General features: G+C 42.8%; 1 long non-coding RNA gene across 18 annotated transcripts in view; it reads right to left on the minus strand.

The window, feature by feature from the left end:
- Nucleotides 1-1,629: 1,629 nt before the first annotated feature.
- LOC126927829 (uncharacterized) overlaps nucleotides 1,630-25,616 on the minus strand; it is a 170,822-nt gene continuing 146,835 nt past the window's right edge. For 7 of the 18 annotated variants that reach the window (XR_007715942.1, XR_007715947.1, XR_007715941.1 and 4 more), the window contains exons 2-3: nucleotides 5,909-6,118; nucleotides 5,004-5,066 (exon numbers count right to left, since the gene is read on the minus strand). This is a non-coding gene — a long non-coding RNA (uncharacterized LOC126927829). Of the gene's footprint in view, nucleotides 1,693-4,159; nucleotides 4,223-5,003; nucleotides 5,067-5,908; nucleotides 6,119-10,341; nucleotides 10,474-11,605; nucleotides 11,662-13,714; nucleotides 13,820-14,978; nucleotides 15,018-15,821; nucleotides 16,178-16,945; nucleotides 16,985-17,788; nucleotides 17,948-18,210; nucleotides 18,685-20,742; nucleotides 20,781-25,616 lie in introns of those variants that run through there. The other 11 variants (XR_007715945.1, XR_007715946.1, XR_007715954.1 and 8 more) reach the window with 11 other exon arrangements.

The following is a 25,616-nucleotide window of genomic DNA, read 5'->3' on the forward strand; positions in this document are numbered from 1 at the left end:
TTGCCTTGCATATATTTCCTGTTATTGACTAATTTTGTCAGCGATTTCGGACCACAGGTTGCACTGTACTATGTGAAGATATTACTATTTATGTAGAACTATTGACAAACTGTAAACTTTCGTCAGTACGAAGATCGATAAAGATTTTCGGCTCCTCGGGCTGGTTCGAATATTTCAATGTCCCTATGTGCCAAACCGTTGGTTTGTGACACACCTTTACGCGTCCCTCGCTCGCTGCGCTCGCTCGAAAACTATAGCCTAACCTAAAACCAATCCCTCTTGCGTTCGTTATTCGATAAGGAGGCGACATATTTCCAATTTGCGAACGTGTCGGATCGGTTGTGAGGTTGGACTAGATTTTTACGAGCAAGCGGAGCGAGCGAGCAACGATTACAATTTCCAAACTATACATTTGCGATATATTACCTTGCATATATTTCCTGTGATTACCTAATTTTGTCAGCGATTTCGGACATCACGTTGCACTGTACTATGTGGAAATATTACTATTTATGTAAACCTATTGATAAACTGTAAACATTTGTCAGTACGCAGTTCGATAAATACCTGCGGCTCCTCGGGCTGGTGCGAATATTTCAAGGTCCCTATGTGCCAAACCGTTGCTTTGTGACACACCTTTACGCGAACCTCGCTCGCTGCACTCGCTCAAAAACTATAGCCTATCCTAAAACCAATCCCTCTTGCGTTCGTTATTCGATAAGGAGGCGACTTATTTCCAATTTGCGAACGTGTCGGATCGGTTGTGAGGTTGGACTAGACTTTCACGAGCGAGCGGAGCGAGCGAGTAACGATTACAATTTCCACGCTATACATATACCTTATATTGCCTTGCATATATTTCAAGTTATTACCTAATTTTGTCTGCGAATTCGGACATCACGTTGCACTGTACTATGTGGAGATATTACTATTTATGTAAAACTATTGATAAACTGTAAACTTTTGTCAGTACGCAGTTCGATAAAGATTTTCGGCTCCTCGGGCTGGTGCGAATATTTCAATGTCCCTATGTGCCAAACCGTTGGTTTGTGACACACCTTTACGCGTCCCTCGCTCGCTGCCCTCGCTCGAAAACTATAGCCTAACCTAAAACCAAGCCCTCTTGCGTTCGTTATTCGATAAGGAGGCGACATATTTCCAATTTGCGAACGTGTCGGATCGGTTGTGAGGTTGGACTAGATTTTTACGAGCAAGCGGAGCGAGCGAGCAACGATTACAATTTCCAAACTATACATTTGCGATATATTACCTTGCATATATTTCCTGTGATTACCTAATTTTGTCAGCGATTTCGGACATCACGTTGCACTGTACTATGTGGAAATATTACTATTTATGTAAACCTATTGATAAACTGTAAACATTTGTCAGTACGCAGTTCGATAAATACTTGCGGCTCCTCCGGCTGGTGCGAATATTTCAAGGTGCCTATGTGCCAAACCGTTGCTTTGTGACACACCTTTACGCGAACCTCGCTCGCTGCGCTCGCTCAAAAACTATAGCCTATCCTAAAACCAATCCCTCTTGCGTTCGTTATTCGATAAGGAGGCGACTTATTTCCAATTTGCGAACGTGTCGGATCGGTTGTGAGGTTGGACTAGACTTTCACGAGCGAGCGGAGCGAGCGAGTAACGATTACAATTTCCACGCTATACATATACCTTATATTGCCTTGCATATATTTCCAGTTATTACCTAATTTTGTCTGCGAATTCGGACATCACGTTGCACTGTACTATGTGGAGATATTACTATTTATGTAAAACTATTGATAAACTGTAAACTTTTGTCAGTACGCAGTTCGATAAAGATTTTCGGCTCCTCGGGCTGGTGCGAATATTTCAATGTCCCTATGTGCCAAACCGTTGGTTTGTGACACACCTTTACGCGACCCTCGCTCGCTGCGCTCGCTCGAAAACGATAGCCTAACCTACAACCATCCCTCTTGCGTTCGTTATTCGATAAGGAGGCGACTTATTTCCAATTTGCGAACGTGTCGGATCGGTTGTGAGGTTGGACTAGATTTTTACGAGCGAGCGGAGCGAGCGAGCAACGATTACAATTTCCAAACTATACATTTGCGATATATTACCTTGCATATATTTCCTGTTATTACCTAATTTGAAATGCGATTTTGGACCTCACGTTGCACTGTACTATGTGGAAATATTACTATTTATGTAAACCTATTGATAAACTGTAAACATTTGTCAGTACGCAGTTCGATAAATACTTGCGGCTCCTCGGGCTGGTGCGAATATTTCAAGGTCCCTATGTGCCAAACCGTTGGTTTCTGACACACCTTTACGCGTCCGTCGCTCGCTGCCCTCGCTCGAAAACGATAGCCTAACCTAAAACCAAGCACTCCTGCTTTCGTTATTCGATAAGGAGACGAATTATTTCAAATTTGCTAACGTGTCGGATAAGTTGTGAGGTTGGACTAGATTTTTACGAGCGAGCGGAGCGAGCGAGCAACGATTACAATTTCCAAACTATACATTTGCGATATATTACCTTGCATATATTTCCTGTTATTACCTAATTTTGTCAGCGATTTCGGACATCACGTTGCACTGTACTATGTGGAAATATTACTATTTATGTAAAACTATTGACAAATTGTAAACTTTCTTCAGTACGCAATTCGATAAAGACTTCCGGCTCCTCGGGCTGGTGCGAATATTTCAATGTCCCTATGTGCCAAACCGTTGGTTTGTGACACACCTTTAGTCATCCCGCGCTCGCTGCGCTCGCTCGAAAACTGTAGCCTAACCTAAAACCAAGCCCCCTTGCGTTCGTTATTCGATAAGGAGGCGACATATTTTAAATTTTCGAACGTGTCGGATCGGATGTGAGGTTGAACTATATTTTTACGAGCGAGCGGAGCGAGCGAGCAATGATTACAATTTCCCCTCTATACATATACCTTATACTGCCTTGCATGTATTTCCTGTTATTGCCTAATTTTGTCAGCGATTTCGGAACTCACGTTGCATTGTACTATGTGGAAATGTTACTATTTATGTAAAACTATTCATAAACTGTAAACTTTTGTCAGTACGCAATTCGATAAATACTTGCGGCTCCTCGGGCTGGTGCGAATATTTCAAGGTCCCAATGTGCCAAACCGTTGATTTGTGACACACCTTTACGCGTCCCCCGCTCTCTGCGCTCGCTCGAAAACAATAGCCTAACCTAAAACCAATCCCTCTTGCGTTCGTTATTCGATAAGGAGGCGACTTATTTCAAATTTGCTAACGTGTCGGATCGGTTGTGAGGTTGGACTAGATTTTTACGAGCGAGCGGAGCGAGCGAGCAACGATTGCAATTTCCACTCTATACATATACCTTATACTGCCTTGCATGTATTTCCTGTTATTGCCTAATTTTGTCAGCGATTTCGGACCTCACGTTGCATTGTACTATGTGGAAATATTACTATTTATGTATAACTATTGATAAACTGTAAACTTTTCTCAGTACGAGGTTCGATAATGATTTTAGGCTCCTCGGGCTGGTGCGAATATTTCAATATCCCTATGTGCCAAACCGTTGCTTTGTGACACACCTTTACACGAACCTCGCTCGCTACGCTCGCTCGACAACTATAGCCTAACATAAAACCATCCCTCTTGCGTTCGTTATTCGATAAGGAGGCGACTTATTTCCAATTTGCGAACGTGTCGGATCGGTTGTGAGGTTGGACTAGATTTTTACGAGCGAGCGGAGCGAGCGAGCAACGATTACAATTTCCAAACTATACATTTGCGATATATTACCTTGCATATATTTCCTGTTATTACCTAATTTGAAATGCGATTTTGGACCTCACGTTGCACTGTACTATGTGGAAATATTACTATTTATGTAAACCTATTGATAAACTGTAAACATTTGTCAGTACGCAGTTCGATAAATACTTGCGGCTCCTCGGGCTGGTGCGAATATTTCAAGGTCCCTATGTGCCAAACCGTTGGTTTGTGATACACCTTTACGCGTCCCTCGCTCGCTGCGCTCGCTCAAAAACTATAGCCTATCCTAAAACCAATCCCTCTTGCGTTCGTTATTCGATAAGGAGGCGACTTATTTCCAATTTGCGAACGTGTCGGATCGGTTGTGAGGTTGGACTAGACTTTCACGAGCGAGCGGAGCGAGCGAGTAACGATTACAATTTCCACGCTATACATATACCTTATATTGCCTTGCATATATTTCCAGTTATTACCTAATTTTGTCTGCGAATTCGGACATCACGTTGCACTGTACTATGTGGAGATATTACTATTTATGTAAAACTATTGATAAACTGTAAACTTTTGTCAGTACGCAGTTCGATAAAGATTTTCGGCTCCTCGGGCTGGTGCGAATATTTCAATGTCCCTATGTGCCAAACCATTGGTTTGTGACACACCTTTACACGTCCCTCGCTCGCTGCGCTCGATCGAAAACGATAGCCTAACCTACAACCATCCCTCTTGCGTTCGTTATTCGATAAGGAGGCGACTTATTTCCAATTTGCGAACGTGTCGGATCGGTTTGTGAGGTTGGACTAGATTTTTACGAGCGAGCGGAGCGAGCGAGCAACGATTACAATTTCCAAACTATACATTTGCGATATATTACCTTGCATATATTTCCTGTTATTACCTAATTTGAAATGCGATTTTGGACCTCACGTTGCACTGTACTATGTGGAAATATTACTATTTATGTAAACCTATTGATAAACTGTAAACATTTGTCAGTACGCAGTTCGATAAATACTTGCGGCTCCTCCGGCTGGTGCGAATATATCAAGGTCCCTATGTGCCAAACCGTTGCTTTGTGACATACCTTTACGCGAACCTCGCTCGCTGCGCTCGCTCAAAAACTATAGCCTATCCTAAAACCAATCCCTCTTGCGTTCGTTACTCGATAAGGAGGCGACTTATTTCCAATTTGCGAACGTGTCGGATCGGTTGTGAGGTTGGACTAGACTTTCACGAGCGAGCGGAGCGAGCGAGTAACGATTACAATTTCCACGCTATACATATACCTTATATTGCCTTGCATATATTTCCAGTTATTACCTAATTTTGTCTGCGAATTCGGACATCACGTTGCACTGTACTATGTGGAGATATCACCATTTATGTAAAACTATTGATAAACTGTAAATTTTTGTCAGTACGCAGTTCGATAAAGATTTTCGGCTCCTCGGGCTGGTGCGAATATTTCAAGGTCCCAATGTGCAAAACCGTTGATTTGTGACCCTTTACGCGTCCCTCGCTCTCTGCGCTCGCTCGAAAACAATAGCCTAACCTAAAACCAATCCCTCTTGCGTTCGTTATTCGATAAGGAGGCGACTTATTTCAAATTTGCTAACGTGTCGGATCGGTTGTGAGGTTGGACTAGATTTTTACGAGCGAGCGGAGCGAGCGAGCAACGATTACAATTTCCACGCTATACATATACCTTATATTGCCTTGCAAATATTTCCTGTTATTGACTAATTTTGTCAGCGATTTCGGAACCACAGGTTGCACTGTACTATGTGGAGATATTACTATTTATGTAAAACTATTGATAAACTGTAAACTTTTGTCAGTACGCAGTTCGATGAAGATTTTCGGCTCCTCGGGCTGGTGCGAATATTTCAATGTCCCTATGTGCCAAACCGTTGGTATGTGACACACCTTTACGCGTCCCTCGCTCGCTGCGCTCGCTCGAAAACTATAGCCTAACCTAAAACCAAGCCCTCTTGCGTTCGTTATTCGATAAGGAGGCGACATATTTCCAATTTGCGAACGTGTCGGATCGGTTGTGAGGTTGGACTAGATTTTTACGAGCGAGCGGAGCGAGCGAGCAATGATTACAATTTCCAAACTATACATTTGCGATATATTACCTTGCATATATTTCCTGTTATTACCTAATTTTGTCAGCGATTTCGGACATCACGTTGCACTGTACTATGTGGAAATATTACTATTTATGTAAAACTATTGATAAACTGTAAACTTTCGTCAGTACGCAATTCGATAAAGACTTCCGGCTCCTCGGGCTGGTGCGAATATTTCAATGTCCCTATGTGCCAAACCGTTGGTTTGTGACACACCTTTAGTCTTCCCGCGCTCGCTGCGCTCGCTCGAAAACTGTAGCCTAACCTAAAACCAAGCCCCCTTGCGTTCGTTATTCGATAAGGAGGCGACTTATTTTAAATTTTCGAACGTGTCGGATCGGTTGTGAGGTTGGACTAGATTTTTACGAGCGAGCGGAGCGAGCGAGCAACGATTACAATTTCCACTCAATACATATACCTTATACTGCCTTGCATGTATTTCCTGTTATTGCCTAATTTTGTCAGCGATTTCGGACATCACGTTGCACTGTACTATGTGGAAATATTACTATTTATGTAAAACTATTGAAAAACTGTAAAACTTTCGTCAGTACGCAATTCGATAAAGACTTCCGGCTCCTCGGGCTGGTGCGAACATTTTCAATGTCCCTATGTGCCAAACCGTTGGTTTGTGACACACCTTTACGCGTCCCCTCGCTCGCTGCGCCCGCTCGAAAACTATAGCCTAACCTAAAAACCAATCCCTCTTGCGTTCGTTATTCGATATGGAGGCGACCTATTTCAAATTTGCGATCGTGTCGGATCGGATGTGAGGTAGGACTAGATTTTCACGAGCGCGCGGAGCGAGCGAGCAACGATTACAATTTCCGCGCTATACATATACCTTATATTGACTTGCATATATTTCAGTTATTACCTAATTTTGTCTGCGAATTCGGACATCACGTTGCACTGTACTATGTGGAAATATTGCTATTTATGTAAAACTATTGATAAACTGTAAACTTTTGTCAGTGCGCAGTTCGATAAAGATTTTCGGCTCCTCGGGCTGGTGCGAATATTTCAATGTCCCTATGTGCCAAACCGTTGGTTTGTGACACACCTTTACGCGTCCGTCGCTCGATGCCCTCGCTCGAAAACGATAGCCTAACCCAAAACCAAGCACTCCCGCTTTCGTTATTCGATAAGGAGACGAATTATTTCAAATTTGCTAACGTGTCGGATAGGTTGTGAGGTTGGACTAGATTTTTACGAGCGAGCGGATCGAGCGAGCAACGATTACAATTTCCAAACTATACATTTGCGATATATTACCTTGCATATATTCCCTGTTATTACCTAATTTTGTCAGCGATTTCGGACATCACGTTGCACTGTACTATGTGGAAATATTACTATTTATGTAAAACTATTGACAAACTGTAAACTTTCGTCAGTACGCAATTCGATAAAGACTTCCGGCTCCTCGGGCTGGTGCGAATATTTCAATGTCCCTATGTGCCAAACCGTTGGTTTGTGACACAACTTTAGTCATCCCGCGCTCGCTGCGCTCGCTCGAAAACTGTAGCCTAACCTAAAACCAAGCCCACTTGCGTTCGTTATTCGATAAGGAGGCGACATATTTTAAATTTTCGAACGTGTCGGATCGGATGTGAGCTTGGACTAGATTTTTACGAGCGAGCGGAGCGAGCGAGCAATGATTACAATTTCCACTCTATACATATACCTTATACTGCCTTGCATGTATTTCCTGTTATTGCCTAATTTTGTCAGCGATTTCGGACCTCACGTTGCATTGTACTATGTGGAAATATTACTATTTATGTAAAACTATTCATAAACTGTAAACTTTTGTCAGTACGCAATTCGATAAATACTTGCGGCTTCTCGGGCTGGTGCGAATATTTCAAGGTCCCTATGTGCCAAACCGTTGGTTTGTGACACACCTTTACGCGTCCCTCGCTCTCTGCGCTCGCTCGAAAACAATAGCCTAACCTAAAACCAATCCCTCTTGCGTTCGTTATTCGATATGGAGGCGACTTATTTCAAATTTGCGATCGTGTCGGATCGGATGTGAGGTAGGACTAGATTTTCACGAGCGCCCGGAGCGAGCGAGCAACGATTGCAATTTCCACTCTATAGATATACCTTATATTGCCTTGCATATATTTCCAGTTATTGCCTAATTTTGTCTGCGAATTCGGACATCACGTTGCACTGTACTATGTGGAAATATTACTATTTATGTAAAACTATTGATAAACTGTAAACATTTGTCAGTACGCAGTTCGATAAAGATTTTCGGCTCCTCGGGCTGGTGCGAATATTTCAATGTCCCTATGTGCCAAACCGTTGGTTTGTGACACACCTTTACGCGTCCGTCGCTCGCTGCCCTCGCTCGAAAACGATAGCCTAACCCAAAACCAAGCACTCCTGCTTTCGTTATTCGATAAGGAGACGAATTATTTCAAATTTGCTAACGTGTCGGATAGGTTGTGAGGTTGGACTAGATTTTTACGAGCGAGCGGATCGAGCGAGCAACGATTACAATTTTCAAACTATACATTTGCGATATATTACCTTGCATATATTCCCTGTTATTACCTAATTTTGTCAGCGATTTCGGACACCACGTTGCACTGTACTATGTGGAAATATTACTATTTATGTAAAACTATTGACAAACAGTAAACTTTTGTCAGTACGCAATTCGATAAAGACTTCCGGTTCCTCGGGCTGGTGCGAATATTTCAATGTCACTATGTGCCAAACCGTTGGTTTGTGACACACCTTTACGCGTCCCTCGCTCGCTGCGCCCGCTCGAAAACTATAGCCTAACCTAAAACCAATCCCTCTTGCGTTCGTTATTCGATATGGAGGCGACTTATTTCAAATTTGCGATCGTGTCGGATCGGATGTGAGGTAGGACTAGATTTTCACGAGCGCGCGGAGCGAGCGAGCAACGATTGCAATTTCCACTCTATAGATATACCTTATACTGCCTTGCATGTATTTCCTGTTATTGCCTAATTTTGTCAGCGATTTCGGACATCACGTTGCACTGTACTATGTGGAAATATTACTATTTATGTAAAACTATTGACAAACTGTAAACTTTCGTCAGTACGCAATTCGATAAAGACTTCCGGCTCCTCGGGCTGGTGCGAATATTTCAATGCCCCTATGTGCCAAACCGTTGGTTTGTCACACACCTTTACGCGTCCCTCGCTCGCTGCGCTCGCTCGAAAACTATAGCCTAACCTAAAACCAATCCCTCTTGCGTTCGTTATTCGATAGGGAGGCGACATATTTTAAATTTTCGAACGTGTCGGATCGGATGTGAGGTAGGACTAGATTTTCACGAGCGAGCGGAGCGAGCGAGCAACGATTACAATTTCCGCGCTATACATATACCTTATATTGCCTTGCATATATTTCCAGTTATTACCTAATTTTGTCTGTGAATTCGGACATCACGTTGCACTGTACTATGTGGAAATATTACTATTTATGTAAAACTATTGATAAACTGTAAACTTTTGTCAGTACGCAGTTCGATAAAGATTTTCGGCTCCTCGGGCTGGTGCGAATATTTCAATGTCCCTATGTGCCAAACCGTTGGTTTGTGACACACCTTTACGCGTCCGTCGCTCGCTGCCCTCGCTCGAAAACGATAGCCTAACCTAAAACGAAGCACTCCTGCTTTCGTTATTCGATAAGGAGACGAATTATTTCAAATTTGCTAACGTGTCGGATAGGTAGTGAGGTTGGACTAGATTTTTACGAGCGAGCGGAGGGAGCGAGCAACGATTACAATTTCCAAACTATACATTTGCGATATATTACCTTGCATATATTCCCTGTTATTACCTAATTTTGTCAGCGATTTCGGACATCACGTTGCACTGTACTATGTGGAAATATTACTATTTATGTAAAACTATTGACAAACTGTAAACTTTCGTCAGTACGCAATTCGATAAGGACTTCCGGCTCCTCGGGCTGGTGCGAATATTTCAATGTCCCTATGTGCCAAACCGTTGGTTTGTGACACACCTTTAGTCATCCCGCGCTCGCTGCGCTTGCTCGAAAACTGTAGCCTAACCTAAAACCAAGCCCCCTTGCGTTCGTTATTCGATAAGGAGGCGACTTATTTTAAATTTTCGAACGTGTCGGATCGGTTGTGAGGTTGGACTAGATTTTTACGAGCGAGCGGAGCGAGCGAGCAACGATTACAATTTCCACTCAATACATATACCTTACACTGCCTTGCATGTATTTCCTGTTATTGCCTAATTTTGTCAGCGATTTGGGACATCACGTTGCACTGTACTATGTGGAAATATTACTATTTATGTAAAACTATTGACAAACTGTAAACTTTCGTCAGTACGCAATTCGATAAAGACTTCCGGCTCCTCGGGCTGGTGCGAATATTTCAATGTCCCTATGTGCCAAACCGTTGGTTTGTGACACACCTTTACGCGTCCCTCGCTCGCTGCGCTCGCTCGAAAACTATAGCCTAACCTAAAACCAATCCCTCTTGCGTTCGTTATTCGATAAGGAGGCGACTTATTTCAAATTTGCGATCGTGTCGGATCGGATCTGAGGTAGGACTAGATTTTCACGAGCGAGCAGAGCGAGCGAGCAACGATTTCAATTTCCGCGCTATACATATACCTTATATTGCCTTGCATATATTTCCAGTTATTACCTAATTTTGTCTGCGAATTCGGACATCACGTTGCACTGTACTATGTGGAAATATTACTATTTATGTAAAACTATTCATAAACTGTAAACTTTTGTCAGTACGCAATTCGATAAATACTTGCGGCTCCTCGGGCTGGTGCGAATATTTCAAGGTCCCTATGTGCCAAACCGTTGGTTTGTGACACACCTCTACGCGTCCCTCGCTCTCTGCGCTCGCTCGAAAACAATAGCCTAACCTAAAACAGTCCCTCTTGCGTTCGCTATTCGATAAGGAGGCGACTTATTTCAAATTTGCTAACGTGTCGGATCGATTGTGAGGTTGGACTAGATTTTTGCGAGCGAGCGGAGCGAGCGAGCAACGATTACAATTTCCACGCTATACATATACCTTATATTGCCTTGCATATATTTCCTGTTATTGACTAATTTTGTCAGCGATTTCGGACCACAGGTTGCACTGTACTATGTGAAGATATTACTATTTATGTAAAACTATTGATAAACTGTAAACTTTTGTCAATACGCAGTTCGATAAAGACTTCCGGCTCCTCGGGCTGGAGCGAATATTTCAAGGTCCCTATGTGCCAAACCGTTGGTTTGTGACACACCTTTACGCGTCCCTCGCTCGCTGCGCTCGCTCGAAACTATAGCCTAACCTAAAACCAAGCCCTCTTGCGTTCGTTATTCGATAAGGAGGCGACATATTTCCAATTTGCGAACGTGTCGGATCGGTTGTGAGGTTGGACTAGATTTTTACGAGCAAGCGGAGCGAGCGAGCAACGATTACAATTTCCAAACTATACATTTGCGATATATTACCTTGCATATATTTCCTGTGATTACCTAATTTTGTCAGCGATTTCGGACATCACGTTGCACTGTACTATGTGGAAATATTACTATTTATGTAAAACTATTGATAAACTGTAAACGTTTGTCTGTACGCAGTTCGATAAAGATTTTCGGCTCCTCGGGCTGGTGCGAATATTTCAATGTCCCTATGTGCCAAACCGTTGGTATGTGACACACCTTTACGCGTCCCTCGCTCGCTACGCTCGCTCGACAACTATAGCCTAACCTAAAACCATCCCTCTTGCGTTCGTTATTCGATAAGGAGGCGACTTAATTCCAATTTGCGAACGTGTCGGATCGGTTGTGAGGTTGGACTAGATTTTTACGAGCGAGCGGATCGAGCGAGCAACGATTACAATTTCCAAACTATACATTTGCGATATATTACCTTGCATATATTCCCTGTTATTACCTAATTTTGTCAGCGATTTCGGACATCACGTTGCACTGTACTATGTGGAAATATTACTATTTATGTAAAACTATTGACAAACTGTAAACTTTTGTCAGTACGCAATTCGATAAAGACTTCTGGTTCCTCGGGCTGGTGCGAATATTTCAATGTCACTATGTGCCAAACCGTTGGTTTGTGACACACCTTTACGCGTCCCTCGCTCGCTGCGCCCGCTCGAAAACTATAGCCTAACCTAAAACCAATCCCTCTTGCGTTCGTTATTCGATATGGAGGCGACTTATTTCAAATTTGCGATCGTGTCGGATCGGATGTGAGGTAGGACTAGATTTTCACGAGCGCGCGGAGCGAGCGAGCAACGATTGCAATTTCCACTCTATAGATATACCTTATACTGCCTTGCATGTATTTCCTGTTATTGCCTAATTTTGTCAGCGATTTCGGACATCACGTTGCACTGTACTATGTGGAAATATTACTATTTATGTAAAACTATTGACAAACTGTAAACTTTCGTCAGTACGCAATTCGATAAAGACTTCCGGCTCCTCGGGCTGGTGCGAATATTTCAATGTCCCTATGTGCCAAACCGTTGGTTTGTCACACACCTTTACGCGTCCCTCGCTCGCTGCGCTCGCTCGAAAACTATAGCCTAACCTAAAACCAATCCCTCTTGCGTTCGTTATTCGATAGGGAGGCGACATATTTTAAATTTTCGAACGTGTCGGATCGGATGTGAGGTAGGACTAGATTTTCACGAGCGAGCGGAGCGAGCGAGCAACGATTACAATTTCCGCGCTATACATATACCTTATATTGCCTTGCATATATTTCCAGTTATTACCTAATTTTGTCTGCGAATTCGGACATCACGTTGCACTGTACTATGTGGAAATATTACTATTTATGTAAAACTATTGATAAACTGTAAACTTTTGTCAGTACGCAGTTCGATAAAGATATTCGGCTCCTCGGGCTGGTGCGAATATTTCAATGTCCCTATGTGCCAAACCGTTGGTTTGTGACACACCTTTACGCGTCCGTCGCTCGCTGCCCTCGCTCGAAAACGATAGCCTAACCTAAAACCAAGCACTCCTGCTTTCGTTATTCGATAAGGAGACGAATTATTTCAAATTTGCTAACGTGTCGGATAGGTAGTGAGGTTGGACTAGATTTTTACGAGCGAGCGGAGGGAGCGAGCAACGATTACAATTTCCAAACTATACATTTGCGATATATTACCTTGCATATATTCCCTGTTATTACCTAATTTTGTCAGCGATTTCGGACATCACGTTGCACTGTACTATGTGGAAATATTACTATTTATGTAAAACTATTGACAAACTGTAAACTTTCGTCAGTACGCAATTCGATAAAGACTTCCGGCTCCTCGGGCTGGTGCGAATATTTCAATGTCCCTATGTGCCAAACCGTTGGTTTGTGACACAACTTTAGTCATCCCGCGCTCGCTGCGCTCGCTCGAAAACTGTAGCCTAACCTAAAACCAAGCCCCCTTGCGTTCGTTATTCGATAAGGAGGCGACATATTTTAAATTTTCGAACGTGTCGGATCGGATGTGAGGTTGGACTAGATTTTTACGAGCGAGCGGAGCGAGCGAGCAATGATTACAATTTCCACTCTATACATATACCTTATACTGCCTTGCATGTATTTCCTGTTATTGCCTAATTTTGTCAGCGATTTCGGACATCACGTTGCATTGTACTATGTGGAAATATTACTATTTATGTATAACTATTGATAAACTGTAAACTTTTGTCAGTACGAGGTTCGATAAAGGTTTTAGGCTCCTCGGGCTGGTGCGAATATTTCAATATCCCTATGTGCCAAACCGTTGGTTTGTGACACACCTTTACGCGTCCCTCGCTCGCTGCGCTCGCTCGAAAACTATAGCCTAACCTAAAACCAATCCCTCTTGCGTTCGTTATTCGATAAGGAGGCGACTTATTTCAAATTTGCGATCGTGTCGGATCGGATCTGAGGTAGGACTAGATTTTCACGAGCGAGCGGAGCGAGCGAGCAACGATTTCAATTTCCGCGCTATACATATACCTTATATTGCCTTGCATATATTTCCAGTTATTACCTAATTTTGTCTGCGAATTCGGACATCACGTTGCACTGTACTATGTGGAAATATTACTATTTATGTAAAACTATTCATAAACTGTAAACTTTTGTCAGTACGCAATTCGATAAATACTTGCGGCTCCTCGGGCTGGTGCGAATATTTCAAGGTCCCTATGTGCCAAACCGTTGGTTTGTGACACACCTCTACGCGTCCCTCGCTCTCTGCGCTCGCTCGAAAACAATAGCCTAACCTAAAACAGTCCCTCTTGCGTTCGCTATTCGATAAGGAGGCGACTTATTTCAAATTTGCTAACGTGTCGGATCGGTTGTGAGGTTGGACTAGATTTTTGCGAGCGAGCGGAGCGAGCGAGCAACGATTACAATTTCCACGCTATACATATACCTTATATTGCCTTGCATATATTTCCTGTTATTGACTAATTTTGTCAGCGATTTCGGACCACAGGTTGCACTGTACTATGTGAAGATATTACTATTTATGTAAAACTATTGATAAACTGTAAACTTTTGTCAATACGCAGTTCGATAAAGACTTCCGGCTCCTCGGGCTGGAGCGAATATTTCAAGGTCCCTATGTGCCAAACCGTTGGTTTGTGACACACCTTTACGCGTCCCTCGCTCGCTGCGCTCGCTCGAAACTATAGCCTAACCTAAAACCAAGCCCTCTTGCGTTCGTTATTCGATAAGGAGGCGACATATTTCCAATTTGCGAACGTGTCGGATCGGTTGTGAGGTTGGACTAGATTTTTACGAGCAAGCGGAGCGAGCGAGCAACGATTACAATTTCCAAACTATACATTTGCGATATATTACCTTGCATATATTTCCTGTTATTACCTAATTTTGTCTGCGAATTCGGACATCACGTTGCACTGTACTATGTGGAAATATTACTATTTATGTAAAACTATTGATAAACTGTAAACATTTGTCAGTACGCAGTTCGATAAAGATTTTCGGCTCCTCGGGCTGGTGCGAATATTTCAATGTCCCTATGTGCCAAACCGTTGGTTTGTGACACACCTTTACGCGTCCCTCGCTCGCTGCGCTCGCTCGAAAACGATAGCCTAACCTAAAACCATCCCTTTTGCGTTCGTTATTCGATAAGGAGGCGACTTATTTCCAATTTGCGAACGTGTCGGATCGGTTGTGAGGTTGGACCAGATTTTTACGAGCGAGCGGAGCGAGCGAGCAACGATTACAATTTCCAAACTATACATTTGCGATATATTACCTTGCATATATTTCCTGTTATTACCTAATTTGAAATGCGATTATGGACCTCACGTTGCACTGTACTATGTGGAAATATTACTATTTATGTAAACCTATTGATAAACTGTAAACATTTGTCAGTACGCAGTTCGATAAATACTTGCGGCTCCTCGGGCTGGTGCGAATATTTCAAGGTCCCTATGTGCCAAACCGTTGGTTTCTGACACACCTTTGCGCGTCCGTCTCTCGCTGCCCTCGCTCGAAAACGATAGCCTAACCTAAAACCAAGCACTCCTGCTTTCGTTATTCGATAAGGAGACGAATTATGTCAAATTTGCTAACGTGTCGGATAGGTTGTGAGGTTGGACTAGATTTTTACGAGCGAGCGGAGCGAGCGAGCAACGATTACAATTTCCAAACTATACATTTGCGATATATTACCTTGCATATATTTCCTGTTATTGCCTAATTTTGTCAGCGATTTCGGACATCACGTTGCACTGTACTATGTGGAAATATTACTATTTATGTAAAACTATTGATAAACTGTAAACTTTTGTCAGTACGCAGTTCGATAAAGACTTCCGGCTCCTCGGGCTGGAGCGGATATTTCAATGTCCCTATGTGCCAAACCGTTGGTTTGTGACACACCTTTACGCGTCCCTCGCTCGCTGCGCTCGCTCGAAAACTATAGCCTAACCTAAAACCAAGCCCTCTTGCGTTCGTTATTCGATAAGGAGGCGACTTATTTCCAATTTGCGAACGTGTCGGATCGGTTGTGAGGTTGGACTAGATTTTTACGAGCGAGCGGAGCGAGCGAGCAACGATTACAATTTCCACTCAATACATATACCTTATACTGCCTTGCATGTATTTCCTGTTATTGCCTAATTTTGTCAGCGATTTCGGACATCACGTTGCACTGTACTATGTGGAAATATTACTATTTATGTAAAACTATTGACAAACTGTAAACTTTCGTCAGTACGCAATTCGATAAAGACTTCCGGCTCCTCGGGCTGGTGCGAATATTTTTCCATATTTGTGTCGGATCGGTTGTGAGGTTGGACTAGATTTTTACGAGCAAGCGGAGCGAGCGAGCAACGATTACAATTTCCAAACTATACATTTGCGATATATTACCTTGCATATATTTCCTGTGATTACCTAATTTTGTCAGCGATTTCGGACATCACGTTCCACTGTACTATGTGGAAATATTACTATTTATGTAAAACTATTGATAAACTGTAAACGTTTGTCAGTACGCAGTTCGATAAAGATTTTCGGCTCCTCGGGCTGGTGCGAATATTTCAATGTCCCTATGTGCCAAACCGTTGGTATGTGACACACCTTCACGCGTCCCTCGCTCGCTGCGCTCACTCGAAAACTATAGCCTAACCAAAAACCAATCCCTCTTGCGTTCGTTATTCGATAAGGAGGCGACTTATTTCAAATTTGCGATCGTGTCTGATCGGATGTGAGGTAGGACTAGATTTTCACGAGCGAGCGGAGCGAGCGAGCAACGATTACAATTTCCGCGCTATACATATACCTTATATTGCCTTGCATATATTTCCAGTTATTACCTAATTTTGTCTGCGAATTCGGACATCACGTTGCACTGTACTATGTGGAAATATTACTATTTATGTAAAACTATTGATAAACTGTAAACATTTGTCAGTACGCAGTTCGATAAAGATTTTCGGCTCCTCGGGCTGGTGCGAATATTTCAATGTCCCTATGTGCCAAACCGTTGGTTTGTGACACACCTTTACGCGTCCCTCGCTCGCTGCGCTCGCTCGAAAACGATAGCCTAACCTAAAACCATCCCTTTTGCGTTCGTTATTCGATAAGGAGGCGACTTATTTCCAATTTGCGAACGTGTCGGATCGGTTGTGAGGTTGGACCAGATTTTTACGAGCGAGCGGAGCGAGCGAGCAACGATTACAATTTCCAAACTATACATTTGCGATATATTACCTTGCATATATTTCCTGTTATTACCTAATTTGAAATGCAATTTTGGACCTCACGTTGCACTGTACTATGTGGAAATATTACTATTTATGTAAACCTATTGATAAACTGTAAACATTTGTCAGTACGCAGTTCGATAAATACTTGCGGCTCCTCGGGCTGGTGCGAATATTTCAAGGTCCCTATGTGCCAAACCGTTGGTTTCTGACACACCTTTGCGCGTCCGTCTCTCGCTGCCCTCGCTCGAAAACGATAGCCTAACCTAAAACCAAGCACTCCTGCTTTCGTTATTCGATAAGGAGACGAATTATGTCAAATTTGCTAACGTGTCGGATAGGTTGTGAGGTTGGACTAGATTTTTACGAGCGAGCGGAGCGAGCGAGCAACGATTACAATTTCCAAACTATACATTTGCGATATATTACCTTGCATATATTTCCTGTTATTGCCTAATTTTGTCAGCGATTTCGGACATCACGTTGCACTGTACTATGTGGAAATATTACTATTTATTTAAAACTATTGATAAACTGTAAACTTTTGTCAGTACGCAGTTCGATAAAGACTTCCGGCTCCTCGGGCTGGAGCGGATATTTCAATGTCCCTATGTGCCAAACCGTTGGTTTGTGACACACCTTTACGCGTCCCTCGCTCGCTGCGCTCGCTCGAAAACTATAGCCTAACCTAAAACCAAGCCCTCTTGCGTTCGTTATTCGATAAGGAGGCGACTTATTTCCAATTTGCGAACGTGTCGGATCGGTTGTGAGGTTGGACTAGACTTTCACGAGCGAGCGGAGCGAGCGAGTAACGATTACAATTTCCAAACTATACATTTGCGATATATTACCTTGCATATATTTCCTGTGATTACCTAATTTTGTCAGCGATTTCGGACATCACGTTGCACTGTACTATGTGGAGATATTACTATTTATGTAAAACTATTGATAAACTGTAAACTTTTGTCAGTACGCAATTCGATAAAGACTTCCGGCTCCTCGGGCTGGAGCGGATATTTCAATGTCCCTATGTGCCAAACCGTTGGTTTGTGACACACCTTTACGCGTCCCTCGCTCGCTGCGCTCGCTCGAAAACTATAGCCTAACCTAAAACCAAGCCCTCTTGCGTTCGTTATTCGATAAGGAGGCGACTTATTTCCAATTTGCGAACGTGTCGGATCGGTTGTGAGGTTGGACTAGATTTTTACGAGCGAGCGGAGCGAGCGAGCAACGATTACAATTTCCACTCAATACATATACCTTATACTGCCTTGCATGTATTTCCTGTTATTGCCTAATTTTGTCAGCGATTTCGGACATCACGTTGCACTGTACTATGTGGAAATATTACTATTTATGTAAAACTATTGACAAACTGTAAACTTTCGTCAGTACGCAATTCGATAAAGACTTCCGGCTCCTCGGGCTGGTGCGAATATTTCAATGTCCCTATGTGCCAAACCGTTGGTTTGTGACACACCTTTACGCGTCCCTCGCTCTCTGCGCTCGCTCGAAAACAATAGCCTAACCTAAAACAGTCCCTCTTGCGTTCGCTATTCGATAAGGAGGCGACTTATTTCAAATTTGCTAACGTGTCGGATCGGTTGTGAGGTTGGACTAGATTTTTGCGAGCGAGCGGAGCGAGCGAGCAACGATTACAATTTCCACGCTATACATATACCTTATATTGCCTTGCATATATTTCCTGTTATTGCCTAATTTTGTCAGCGATTTCGGACCACAGGTTGCACTGTACTATGTGAAGATATTACTATTTATGTAAAACTATTGATAAACTGTAAACTTTTGTCAGTACGCAGTTCGATAAAGACTTCCGGCTCCTCGGGCTGGAGCGAATATTTCAATGTCCCTATGTGCCAAACCGTTGGTTTGTGACACACCTTTGCGCGTCCGTCGCTCGCTGCCCTCGCTCGAATACGATAGCCTAACCTAAAACCAAGCACTCCTGCTTTCGTTATTCGATAAGGAGACGAATTATTTCAAATTTGCTAACGTGTCGGATAGGTTGTGAGGTTGGACTAGATTTTTACGAGCGAGCGGAGCGAGCGAGCAACGATTACAATTTCCAAACTATACATTTGCGATATATTACCTTGCATATATTTCCTGTTATTGCCTAATTTTGTCAGCGATTTCGGACCACAGGTTGCACTGTTCTATGTGAAGATATTACTATTTATGTAAAACTATTGAGAAACTGTAAACGTTTGTCAGTACGCAGTTCGATAAAGATTTTCGGCTCCTCGGGCTGGTGCGAATATTTCAATGTCCCTATGTGCCAAACCGTTGGTATGTGACACACCTTTACGCGTCCCTCGCTCGCTGCGCTCGCTCGAAAACTATAGCCTAACCAAAAACCAATCCCTCTTGCGTTCGTTATTCGATAAGGAGGCGACTTATTTCAAATTTGCGATCGTGTCTGATCGGATGTGAGGTAGGACTAGATTTTCACGAGCGAGCGGAGCGAGCGAGCAACGATTACAATTTCCGCGCTATACATATACCTTATATTGCCTTGCATATATTTCCAGTTATTACCTAATTTTGTCTGCGAATTCGGACATCACGTTGCACTGTACTATGTGGAAATATTACTATTTATGTAAAACTATTGATAAACTGTAAACATTTGTCAGTACGCAGTTCGATAAATACTTGCGGCTCCTCGGGCTGGTGCGAATATTTCAAGGTCCCTATGTGCCAAACCGTTGGTTTCTGACACACCTTTGCGCGTCCGTCTCTCGCTGCCCTCGCTCGAAAACGATAGCCTAACCTAAAACCAAGCACTCCTGCTTTCGTTATTCGATAAGGAGACGAATTATGTCAAATTTGCTAACGTGTCGGATAGGTTGTGAGGTTGGACTAGATTTTTACGAGCGAGCGGAGCGAGCGAGCAACGATTACAATTTCCAAACTATACATTTGCGATATATTACCTTGCATATATTTCCTGTTATTGCCTAATTTTGTCAGCGATTTCGGACATCACGTTGCACTGTACTATGTGGAAATATTACTATTTATTTAAAACTATTGATAAACTGTAAACTTTTGTCAGTACGCAGTTCGATAAAGACTTCCGGCTCCTCGGGCTGGAGCGGATATTTCAATGTCCCTATGTGCCAAACCGTTGGTTTGTGACACACCTTTACGCGCCCCTCGCTCGCTGCGCTCGCTCGAAAACTATAGCCTAACCTAAAACCAAGCCCTCTTGCGTTCGTTATTCGATAAGGAGGCGACTTATTTCCAATTTGCGAACGTGTCGGATCGGTTGTGAGGTTGGACTAGACTTTCACGAGCGAGCGGAGCGAGCGAGTAACGATTACAATTTCCAAACTATACATTTGCGATATATTACCTTGCATATATTTCCTGTGATTACCTAATTTTGTCAGCGATTTCGGACATCACGTTGCACTGTACTATGTGGAGATATTACTATTTATGTAAAACTATTGATAAACTGTAAACTTTTGTCACTACGCAGTTCGATAAAGTTTTTTCGGCTCCTCGGGCTGTTGCGAATATTTCAATGTCCCTATGTGCCAAACCGTTGGTTTGTGACACACCTTTACGCGTCCCTCGCTCGCTGCGCTCGCTCGAAAACGATAGCCTAACCTAAAACCATCCCTTTTGCGTTCGTTATTCGATAAGGAGGCTACATATTTTAAATTTTCGAACCTGCTGGATCGGATGTGAGGTTGGACTATATTTTTACGAGCGAGCGGAGCGAGCGAGCAATGATTACAATTTCCACTCTATACATATACCTTATACTGCCTTGCATGTATTTCCTGTTATTGCCTAATTTTGTCAGCGATTTCGGAACTCACGTTGCATTGTACTATGTGGAAATATTACTATTTATGTAAAACTATTCATAATCTGTAAACTTTTGTCAGTACGCAATTCGATAAAGACTAGCGGCTCCTCGGGCTGGTGCGAATATTTCAATGTCCCTATGTGCCAAACGGTTGCTTTGTGACACACCTTTACGCGACCCTCGCTCGCTGCGCTCGCTCGAAAACTATAGCCTATCCTAAAGCCAATCCCTCTTGCGTTCGTTATTCGATAAGGAGGCGACTTATTTTAAATTTTCGAACGTGTCGGATCGGTTGTGAGGTTGGACTAGATTTTTACGAGCGTGCGGAGCGAGCGAGCAACGATTACAATTTCCACTCTATACATATACCTTATACTGCCTTGCATATATTTCCTGTTATTACCTAATTTGAAATGCGATTTTGGACCTCACGTTGCACTGTACTATGTGGAAATATTACTATTTATGTAAAACTATTGATAAGCTGTAAACTTTTGTCAGTACGCAGTTCGATAAATACTTGCGGCTCCTCGGGATGGTGCGAATATTTCAAGGTCCCTATGTGCCAAACCGTTGGTGTGTGACACACCTTTACGCGTCCCTCGCTCGCTGCGCTCGCTCGAAAACTATAGCCTAACCTAAAACCAATCCCTCTTACGTTCGTTATTCGATAAGGAGGCGACTTATTTCAAATTTGCGATCGTGTCGGATCGGATGTGAGGTAGGTCTAGATTTTCACGAGCGAGCGGAGCGAGCGAGCAACGTTTACAATTTCCAAACTATACATTTGCGATATATTACCTTGCATATATTTCGTGTTATTACCTAATTTGAAATGCGATTTTGGACCTCACGTTGCACTGTACTATGTGGAAATACTACTATTTATGTAAAACTATTGATAAACTGTAAACTTTTGTCAGTACGCAGTTCGATAAAGATTTTCGGGTCCTCGGGCTGGTGCGAATATTTCAATGTCCCTATGTGCCAATCCGTTGCTTTGTGACACACCTTTACGCGACCCTCGCTAGCTGCGCTCGCTCGAAAACTATAGCCTATCCTAAAACCAATCCCTCTTGCGTTCGTAATTCGATAAGGAGGCGACTTATTTCAAATTTGCTAACGTGTCGGATCGGTTGTGAGGTTGGACTAGATTTTTACGAGCGAGCGGAGCGAGCGAGCAACGACTACAATTTCCACTCTATACATATACCTTATTCTGCCTTGCATGTATTTCCTGTTATTGCCTAATTTTGTCAGCGATTTCGGACCTCACGTTGCATTGTACTATGTGGAAATATTACTATTTATGTAAAACTATTGATAAACTGTAAACTTTTGACAGTACGCAATTCGATAAATACTTGTGGCTCCTCGGGATGGTGCGAATATTTCAAGGTCCCCATGTGCCAAACCGTCGGTGTGTGACACACCTTTACGCGTCCCTCGCTCGCTGCGCACGCTCGAAAACTATAGCCTAACCTAAAACCAATCCCTCTTACGTTCGTTATTCGATAAGGAGGCGACTTACTTCAAATTTGCTAACGTGTCGGATCGTTTGTGAGGTTGGACTAGATTTTTACAAGCGAGCGGAGCGAGCGAGCAACGATTACAATTTCCAAACTATACATTTGCGATATATTACCTTGCATATATTTCCTGTTATTACCTAATTTGAAATGCGATTTTGGACCTCACGTTGCACTGTACTATGTGGGAATATTACTATTTATGTAAAACTATTGATAAACTGTAAACTTTTGTCAGTACGCAGTTCGATAAATACTTGCGGCTCCTCGGGATGGTGCGAATATTTCAAGGTCCCTATGTGCCAAACCGTTGGTGTGTGACACACCTTTACGCGTCCCTCGCTCGCTGCGCTCGCTCGAAAACTATAGCCTAACCTAAAACCAATCCCTCTTACGTTCGTTATTCGATAAGGAGGCGACTTATTTCAAATTTGCGATCGTGTCGGATCGGATGTGAGGTTGGTCTAGATTTTCACGAGCGAGCGGAGCGAGCGAGCAACGATTACAATTTCCAAACTATACATTTGCGATATATTACCTTGCATATATTTCCTGTTATTACCTAATTTGAAATGCGATTTTGGACCTCACGTTGCACTGTACTATGTGGAAATACTACTATTTATGTAAAACTATTGATAAACTGTAAACTTTTGTCAGTACGCAATTCGATAAAGACTAGCGGCTCCTCGGGCTGGTGCGAATATTTCAATGTCCCTATGTGCCAAACGGTTGCTTTGTGACACACCTTTACGCGACCCTCGCTAGCTGCGCTCGCTCGAAAACTATAGCCTATCCTAAAACCAATCCCTCTTGCGTTCGTATTTCGATAAGGAGGCGACTTATTTCAAATTTGCTAACGTGTCGGATCGGTTGTGAGGTTGGACTAGATTTTTACGAGCGAGCGGAGCGAGCGAGCAACGATTACAATTTCCACTCTATACATATACCTTATACTGCCTTGCATATATTTCCTGTTATTACCTAATTTGAAATGCGATTTTGGACCTCACGTTGCACTGTACTATGTGGAAATATTACTATTTATGTAAAACTATTGATAAACTGTAAACTTTTGACAGTACGCAATTCGATAAATACTTGTGGCTCCTCGGTATGGTGCGAATATTTCAAGGTCCCCATGTGCCAAACCGTCGGTGTGTGACCCACCTTTACGCGTCCCTCGCTCGCTGCGCTCGCTCGAAAACTATAGCCTATCCTAAAACCAATCCCTCTTGCGTTCGTTATTCGATAAGGAGGCGACTTATTTTAAATTTTCGAACGTGTCGGATCGGTTGTAAGGTTGGACTAGATTTTTACGAGCGAGCGGAGCGAGCGAGCAACGATTACAATTTCCAAACTATACATTTGCGATATATTACCTTGCATATATTTCCTGTTATTACCTAATTTGAAATGCGATTTTGGACCTCACGTTGCACTGTACTATGTGGAAATATTACTATTTATGTAAAACTATTGATAAACTGTAAACTTTTGTCAGTACTTAGTTCGATAAAGATTTTCGGCTCCTCGGGCTGGTGCGAATATTACAATGTCCCTATGTGCCAATCCGCTGGTTTGTGACACGCCTTTAGGCATCCCCCGCTCGCTGCGCTCGCTCGAAAACTGTAGTCTAACCTAAAACCAAGCCCCCTTGCGTATAAGGAGGCGACTTATTTTAAATTTTCGAACGTGTCGGATCGGTTGTGAGGTTGGACTAGATTTTTACGAGCGAGCGGAGCGAGCGAGCAACGATTACAATTTCCACTCTATACATATACCTTATACTGCCTTGCATATATTTCCTGTTATTACCTAATTTGAAATGCGATTTTGGACCTCACGTTACACTGTACTATGTGGAAATATTACTATTTATGTAAAACTATTGATAAACTGTAAACTTTTGTCAGTATGCAATTCGATAAAGACTAGCGGCTCCTCGGGCTGGTGCGAATATTTCAATGTCCCTTTGTGCCAAACGGTTGCTTTGTGACACACCTTTACGCGACCCTCGCTCGCTGCGCTCGCTCGAAAACTATAGCCTATCCTAAAACCAATCCCTCTTGCGTTCGTAATTCGATAAGGAGGCGACTTATTTCAAATTTGCTAACGTGTCGGATCGGTTGTGAGGTTGGACTAGATATTTACGAGCGAGCGGAGCGAGCGAGCAACGATTACAATTTCCACTCTATACATATACCTTATACTGCCTTGCATATATTTCCTGTTATTACCTAATTTGAAATGCGATTTTGGACCTCACGTTGCACTGTACTATGTGGAAATATTACTATTTATGTAAAACTATTGATAAACTGTAAACTTTTGACAGTACGCAATTCGATAAATACTTGTGGCTCCTCGGGATGGTGCGAATATTTCAAGGTCCCTATGTGCCAAACCGTCGGTGTGTGACACACCTTTACGCGTCCCTCGCTCGCTGCGCTCGCTCGAAAACTATAGCCTAACCTAAAACCAATCCCTCTTACGTTCGTTATTCGATAAGGAGGCGACTTACTTCAAATTTGCTAACGTGTCGGATCGGTTGTGAGGTTGGACTAGATTTTTACGAGCGAGCGGAGCGAGCGAGCAACGATTACAATTTCCACTCTATACATATACCTTATACTGCCTTGCATATATTTCCTGTTATTACCTAATTTGAAATGCGATTTTGGACCTCACGTTGCACTGTACTATGTGGAAATATTACTATTTATGTAAAACTATTGATAAACTGTAAACTTTTGACAGTACGCAATTCGATAAATACTTGTGGCTCCTCGGGATGGTGCGAATATTTCAAGGTCCCCATGTGCCAAACCGTCGGTGTGTGACACACCTTTACGCGTCCCTCGCTCGCTGCGCACGCTCGAAAACTATAGCCTAACCTAAAACCAATCCCTCTTACGTTCGTTATTCGATAAGGAGGCGACTTACTTCAAATTTGCTAACGTGTCGGATCGTTTGTGAGGTTGGACTAGATTTTTACAAGCGAGCGGAGCGAGCGAGCAACGATTACAATTTCCAAACTATACATTTGCGATATATTACCTTGCATATATTTCCTGTTATTACCTAATTT

This window comes from Bombus affinis, unplaced genomic scaffold, assembly GCF_024516045.1.
Source record: "Bombus affinis isolate iyBomAffi1 unplaced genomic scaffold, iyBomAffi1.2 ctg00000252.1, whole genome shotgun sequence".
NCBI classification, from domain to species: domain Eukaryota; kingdom Metazoa; phylum Arthropoda; class Insecta; order Hymenoptera; family Apidae; genus Bombus; species Bombus affinis.